Raw genomic sequence first — 8,225 nt, forward strand, 5'->3', positions numbered from 1 at the left:
ATTAAATCCGAGTTGTACCTACGTATAAGTAAATTAGGCATGACGTTTGCGTACAAGGACGAAATCAACTGAAAGTCTGTAGCAAAGGTGACAGGAAGCGGTGTGCAGCCGAGCGCGGTGAGCAGAGCTGACTCAGGGTACTGAAGCCGGTAATAGTGGAACTCGCATACTACTCGAATTCGAATATCATGTTTAGTTAAATATAAGCATTGCTTTATTTTTCTTACCACCTTGCAGTCATTAGATTTATGTACACAATCAAATTAGATGTCAACATAAATTATGTAAAATTCGAACAGCACAGTCACACCTTTGAGTCATGTCTCCTCTAATATGTATTTAATTAAACAGTTATTATTGACATACTAGTAGTTAAAAACCGATATTATTCTGCATTTTTTATGTAATAGGTAGGCGGACGGGCAAATGGACCACTCGATGGCAAGTGGTCACCACCGCCCATGGACACTGGCGCAGTAAGAAATAATAAACATATTCTACATCACACTAATACGCCACCAACCTTGGGAGCGAAAATATGATGTCTCCCATAACTGGAACTCAACAATACTTAATATTTGCTGATCGGCGGTAGAATATCTGATGAGTGGGTGGTACCTACCCAGACGGGCTTGCACACAGCCCTACTACAAAGTAAAGTCCTCCTGTGTATATTCATATATACATACCAACTGTAATCGGTATAGGTATGATTTGCAGTTGTGCTATATGGCATCGTATAACAACAAAAAATATGGTATATAAACTTCCTCCATAAAAAACATATAAATGTCGAGTTTATTTATTATAAACAGATATACCAATATATATAATATGTAATAATATTTTTTTACAAAATAATACTTAGATAAAGTTGTCCAACGGTAGAGGACACGGAGGCGCGAGTAAGCGATTTGGCATTGCGCTCGGAGCGAGGCGAGCCGCGGTATAATTACGTACCTACGAAACGTGAACTCTCGTTTAAATCTTGCACTGCTTAAATTTGAAACGAACATCACTGGGCTGCATTAATTTAATTTTAACTGTTGTTGTAACGCACGGTTATAATGTTGAAGAAAAAAATAGAGAATTTCAGTAGCTATTATTTATATATCAAATGTCAAAAATAATTCGCAATATTTTAGCTTTTAACTTTAAGAGAATTATAATGCTAATTATCTTTATAATTTAGTCTATATTTGAAGCAAAATTAAATTAAATTATAGATATATTTTAGACATGAAAAAAAAATTGACGTGTTAATCATATCAAAAATGCTATTTTTACTAGCTATTATTATTAACAAATAATTTACGTAATACAAATTATTTACTAAAATATATTTTATTTCATTATTAAAACATGAAGTAGTTATATTAAGTTACTTAAGATTAAGTCAATTATATGCAGAAATACAAATATTTAATAATTAAAAAATAATTTGTTATTTTCGATTATGGAGCGATTCCATGGAAATTATAATAGGTCAATCAGCCATTCAATCTTTTACAAAAGCATACAATATGTCTACTCTCCCTTAATTTTGAAATAATACGAATACCGACGGTAAGGTTACGTAGAACCAGTAAATCACCTCAAAGTAGCTTGAAGTATTCAGTGAAAAAAGAAGAGCCCTTTATATTCCTGCATTAGGTAGGGCACTCCATTCTCATCCGCATTAGACTACCAAAGCTGAACAATTTAATGACGATTGACTATTCATACCACATTCGAGCGGTTGACCGCTTTGCTACACTTGATTTAAAGTGTAATTATAGTGAGATCTCAGCCGTGGCGGACGGTAGCGGAGTACGTAATGAGAGCGACTTGGCGCGGAGGGTAGGACGAGATGCAAAATGTTGCAATTGCATTCCCCCCGTCAGAAAAACAGCTTACACTGGCAAAAATAATTAAGAGCATTAGTGGAGTCGGGGAGCGGAGTGTCGCGCTGTAAATAATCTGTTGAATACCCACCTACATTTATTGGCGCTGGGACTCTGGAAAGGCCAGAGTAATAGCGGAAACAATTTTGTCTTTTTAAAACAGCGTAGGGTGCTTTTATTTACAAATTATTTCACGTCGACATCGAATTGAATTGAGGTCGTGCTCAAAGGATACGCAGTTTTCTTTGACTTAAGTGATCATTGTAATTTCAAATAAGATTTCTTACTGTGAGTTGTTGAATTCTAATAAAATTATATCTGTTGGATTTTGTTAAGAGTGACATTTAGAAGTAATATCTGTCATACAGCTTTTTATGTGTATAAATAATGACGAAACAACAAAAAACAAAAAAAAATACAGTTTATAAACGATAAATTAACAACAGGCATTTTATTTTAATCACTATAGGCTTCATATAGTCATCCGCAATTATACCTCATTGCACTCGCAAGATTTCTTAGACTACATTAGTAAATGTAGTCTAAGAAAGATGAAGATAAATCAATCATAAAAAATATTCACTCTCGCCTTAAAGATACTCGGATCGGAGACAGTAAAAAGTACTTTGGCTATAATCGATTAAATCCTGCTGACATTTGTACAAGGATGGAAGAGTCGCAAGTTCGACTCCCAGCTTATAAATCTAAAAACCCTTCCACACTATCTGTAAATACATCATTTGTTTCCTGTCAATGTGGCACTTGACGACGGTTTTTGGCCCCAAATGGAAAAAGTGATTCTACAATTTAATTGAACCACTATCCGTAAAATTATTTACCGTTTGAAATAGGACTCCTACATAATAAATGATCGATACACACCCATACTGAAACCCTTTGAACTCAGGATAATATATTGGAGGAAATCTACGAGATTCAAGTTATTAGTATTAGGAATATATACATACACAGAATGTACATATGATATTATAATTCAATATTTATTATTTTATATATAAGGGGTTTGAGATTTGTGCAAGTTCATCATATATTATATTGCCGAATTACTTAATATTATTGTATTCTGATTGGAAGGGTGAGTGAGCCAGTGGAATTACAGCCACAAGGAATCGCCATTGGTTCTATCAAAGATACTATATATACTTCTCGTTAGTTTAATTTTTCCGGCGCTAGTCAAGTTATACGGACATATTTTATTTCAGTCATTTTGTATAATTTATTATTATTTCCAACGTGTCTCTTTATTTGTGCGACTATTAACTTATTTGGATTTAAATCTCAATGATATAGAGACGGTTTCTACTTTAGTTTATACATTTAATATTGAATTATATAGAATGATATAGATTGTAGAATAATAATGATGAATAATAATAATTCATTCATTCATGAATAGCCTGTAAATTTCCCACTGCTGGGCTAAGGCCTCCTCTCCCTTTGAGGAGAAGGTTTGGAGCATATTCCACCACGCTGCTCCAATGCGGGTTGATGGAATACACATGTGGCATTATTTCGTTGAAATAATGCATTTTATTTGTGTATTGTTCACCCTATCGCCGATGTTATGGTTTATAAATACAAAGAACTTTTAGGTTATTTAATGTTTAGTGTACGTATATTATAATAGGTATATTTAATACTGGAAATCGTTTAAAAAATAATTATAATATTTGAACAACTACACAATTAAATGTCATAAGTTACTGTTTCTGTTCTCACAGCTGGAAGTCAAAACCGAGTTCGTGATATGGAAATACACCAGCCGGTATATCTAGTTAGGATGCAATCATGTGCAATAAAATGCGTTCTATTATTATTTCTTAATATATGAGCCAAAATAAGATAATGTTAAAAAAATACTTTAGTTTGTCCGTTAAATTTATTATCAGACTGTAAATCACTTGTGTTTTCCTGCTACATAAAAAAATTATATGTCAAATGTATTACGTAATTTGATTATTTTTATTTAATATAAATAATAAAGAGTTATAGTACCCAAAAATAAAAACAATAGAACCTTTTTTTTTCTAACTTTTACAAGCAAAAGTTCTAAACACCTTTTCACCCTTTTAGGGGCCGAAAATAAAAATAAAATGAACTCTAAGCTTCGTTCGGGACTAAAGGAATTAGTTTCATAAAAAGGTTTCCCGTCATTTTTGAAATAAGCGCTTATTATAGTACACACGCATTAAACAAACTCTTAAAAATATTACATATAGGTATATATATGTATTGCATATATAATGTTGAAGAATTTCAAAACTATCAATTTACGAATTGACTTTCTAAAACCAATTTTATAACTTTACTAATATTATAAATACGAAAGTAACGCTGTATGTCTGTTTGTCTGTTAAAACTAAAGCAATGAACCGGATTTGATGAAATTTGATATGAAACAATCTTAACCCCAAGGAAGGACATAGATTTTTTATACCTAAAACTTTCGACTGTCCGCATGTCCCCCCTCCCCCATGCCAACACGTATCACGTGGGCGACTCTACGATCAGAAACTAGTAATATTATTAATGCAAAAATTAGTTAGTTAAGTACTACTGATCATCATAAAACCAAAGGACGTAGGGTACATAACACTTGCAAACCCCTACCCCCTTGAAAAACGCGGGCGAAAACACGGGCGGAAACTAATTATTATATAAATATAAGTTTCACTCTTTGTAAAATGCAAATACATGTAAGGTAGTTAGTAATACAATCTTTAATTAGAGACAGTTATTTGGTTTTTTTAGATATATTAACTTATTTTTATAACATTTGTTTTTTAACTTCAACAAAAATGATTCATAAATTTACATACATTTTTACTCGACTATTATTAACCGTGCTTATACTATCTTAGATAATTTTAAATTCAACATATATTATTTACAAAAAAACGATCGGTATTACCTCGTGAAATTTCTATTTAAACGAACTCATTTAATTTTAGTTGGTACTTTCAATTCGATGCGCATCTGAATTCAATAAACGCTGGTATGAGAACTTTGAAGAGCATGCCCGACCAGTTTGCTAATAACGTCGACGGAGTTATGGATCGTAATGACGTTTATCTTATTTAATGGCTATGTATGAAAACTATGGACTAAATGTGATTGAAGATATTATCATATAGTTAAAAAATTGGTAATCAAACTCAATTTACTTCTGGCGTTGAGCATAAAATAAATTTAGCTCAAACCAATAAATGGCTCCTAAAAAAGAAGTCGATTTCATTTAAAAACAGGCAGTTTGTTTAACAAATGTCTTTATTGTGATCTTAATTTTATATTAAGCCGACCGGGCGGGCTTTCAATAACGCTTGCCTACGGTTTCGGCGATAAAAACGAATATAAAAAATATAAGTGTGCTGCTCTGAAAAACAACTTTGAGAAAAGTCCGTCTAACAATAGACTACTTATAATGCTAATCTAATGTTCTCCTACCTTTAAATAACGTTTTATTCTACATCCGACGATAAGAGCCATTTCGTGAAACGAAGTTTTTTTTTTTTGGTAGATAATTTATCAAGTTGCGAGAAACGTGTGTCTTGAGTTATCCGGACAGAGTTACACGACAATAGCGGTAGGATCCGTGGGAAAGATCTACCACCGCGTCAGCAAACCCGTTCAAATTGCAACGGTATTCTCAGTAATGTTATTCGAATTAGACTTATCTGAACATCATATTATTTTACGACTTCTTATTTTATTATTTACCCAATATACTGGCAATCGATAATTATTACATTTTAAGTATTCAAGATGTTTAAATATGTGTTGTTAGATTTACTAAAAATACATTTATCACCAATACACTGTACTCAATTTATTTATTTATTTAACAAATTATTAAAATTAAATTATGTATAAGCCAGCATTATATTTTTTACAGCATAGTGTCGAATGGTATATAGTGTCCAATGGTATATGGTAATAGTTGTAGAATGGTAGTACCTTCGCCATTACCCTAATCGAGCGTATAAGTATCCAAGATACAATATACGGTACAAAACCGACAGGATTGAATCTCGTGTAATATGTATGTATATTTATTTTTATGATAATATATGTATATTGATAATATAATCGTTATGATGGCAATGTTATAAAAAAATGGCAAATCACACCATTTTTGGTATGTAATAAATTATAATGTATTAACACTTCTACAAGAGTATTGAAGTCATAGACATTACCAAGAGTATTGACCAAGACGTAGATCGCTGGCGGCCGCCCAACCCTTCAAACCGAGCGACACAAAGTGATCGCGCGTTTACCGCCTTCATTTGGCAATCTTTTGCTGCATAATGCGCCTTCAATCCAACTTACCGTTCAACTCCTTTGAATTATTTAATTTTGGACTGAACGAATTTAAAATTGAGCGAACATAATACCTAGACTAGAACTATTAGATAGTTATATTATTTGTAACGATTTGTCACGTAAACTTAAAAAATCTTTAAAATTTGTATAATTAATAAAAAATTAAATGATGATGCATGATGCAGTCGTGACCAATTACTTTATTAAGCAAATTGTGAATGTCATGGTTCCTTTCCAAAAGAAAATTAAAATGGAATATAATATCATCTAATAATGTTGATACATATATCAAATAAGAAAACGTGTAATATTTTAAATGGTATCTTTTAGAAGAAAATTCGTACATTATCTTTTCTTTATCTGTAAAAATAAAAATACAAAATATATCTAGATAACATAGCGTTCACGAACTCACACATTTACTTATTGTTTACAGGAAAACCTAAACAATAAACCCTATGTCTGTAAATTCTCATGGGTCATCCACCCAAAGTACGAAAATCTCTCAACGTCCATCGGAATCGGTTGTAGCCCGTTATTTTAGAATCGGATCGAAAAGAGATCTATGTATTATTTAAAAAAAATGTTTCTATATATATAAACAACAGCAGATCTAAGATAATTATTAATGTGTTTATATTGTTTTTAGAAGTTACATCATTACTACTACTACACATAATAAACTATGCAACTGCCTCGTTGGTCTAGTAGCCAGATATAAGGCATCAGATTCCGAGGTCCAGGTTTTAAACCCCAGGTCGGGCTGATAACAAGTTGCTGGGTTTATCTACAGAAATTTCAGTAACAGCCCGGATTCCGGAATTTGGAAGTGACTCATGCCTCGGTAAGCGCGTAAAGTGTAGTTCTGCGCCTAAACTCGTCCAGTCGTGTCAGATTTGCCTTCCCATCGGATTAGGGAGGGAATAGAAGGATGATCTGTGCACGCACAGACTTGTGCACTATAAAAATATATGTCCTGCGTAGTTGCTGGTCTCCCTTTGGATTAACCGCGGTAATCGAAATCGGTCGGGATGACATCAATAAACTATATATTGAAAATGTTTTATTTCACTGAAATAATGCAGTATTGCGAAACAACCAGTAGGCTCACCTGATGGAAAGTGACTTCCACCGACCATGGACATCTACAACACCGGCAGGCTTGCAGTTATGATGCCGCCTTTAAAAAAAGTGTAGGTTTTTCTAGGTTCCGAATGCCAGATCGGTTCATTAAAACGGCCAGAGAAAGCTGATCCCACAGAGTGGTTGTTCAGAGCAACCAATGTCTTTATAAATCGCGTTGTTGTGAATATTTGGATATCGAGGTCGTGTGGATAAAATTTATAATTATGACGCCGACGGTAAAATATAGCGGCCGCAATTATTCTATACAATTCCTCGAAACATTCTCTATGAAAAATGCGTTTAAAGATGCATATTGATTCACATATCTGAGCAAATACAAGCAGCACTCTACGTTGGTCAATTGGAAGAGGCTCTTACTAAGAGGTAATAATAGTACTCCACGAGGGACTGAATTTGCGCCTTGTACAGTCTTAAGCAATAAGCCGACGTCAAGTGCTCTCTTGCCTTGATGTGCACACTAAGCTTTTTAGACATTAATTTGACTTTACCTTCAGATTGACACTCGAAATATCGACGCCGAGTATTCCGATACTAGCTGTAGCAAGGGGAATGTTATCAAAATGTGGAGGTACGACAAATGGACTTAAACCTCGATTTCAGATAAAAGTTTATTCGAGTTCTCGTCGACATATTCCCGAAAAATATTAGCGCGGTCGATGTCTTCCGTACTGGTGCTGTCGTCTGCATAGCAGTAAATATTGCTGATTTGTGACACGTCATTATTATGTAGATGAAACAGAGTAGGTTTAACGGAAGTTTAAAAGAAAATGAAACAACTACTTCTTATGAGTGGAATCTTCCTATGCTATATATTCTATAATATCCTATGAGATATTGAGAGTAGAATGAATC

Source organism: Vanessa tameamea, chromosome 8 (genome assembly GCF_037043105.1).
Source record: "Vanessa tameamea isolate UH-Manoa-2023 chromosome 8, ilVanTame1 primary haplotype, whole genome shotgun sequence".
NCBI classification, from domain to species: Eukaryota; Metazoa; Arthropoda; class Insecta; order Lepidoptera; family Nymphalidae; genus Vanessa; species Vanessa tameamea.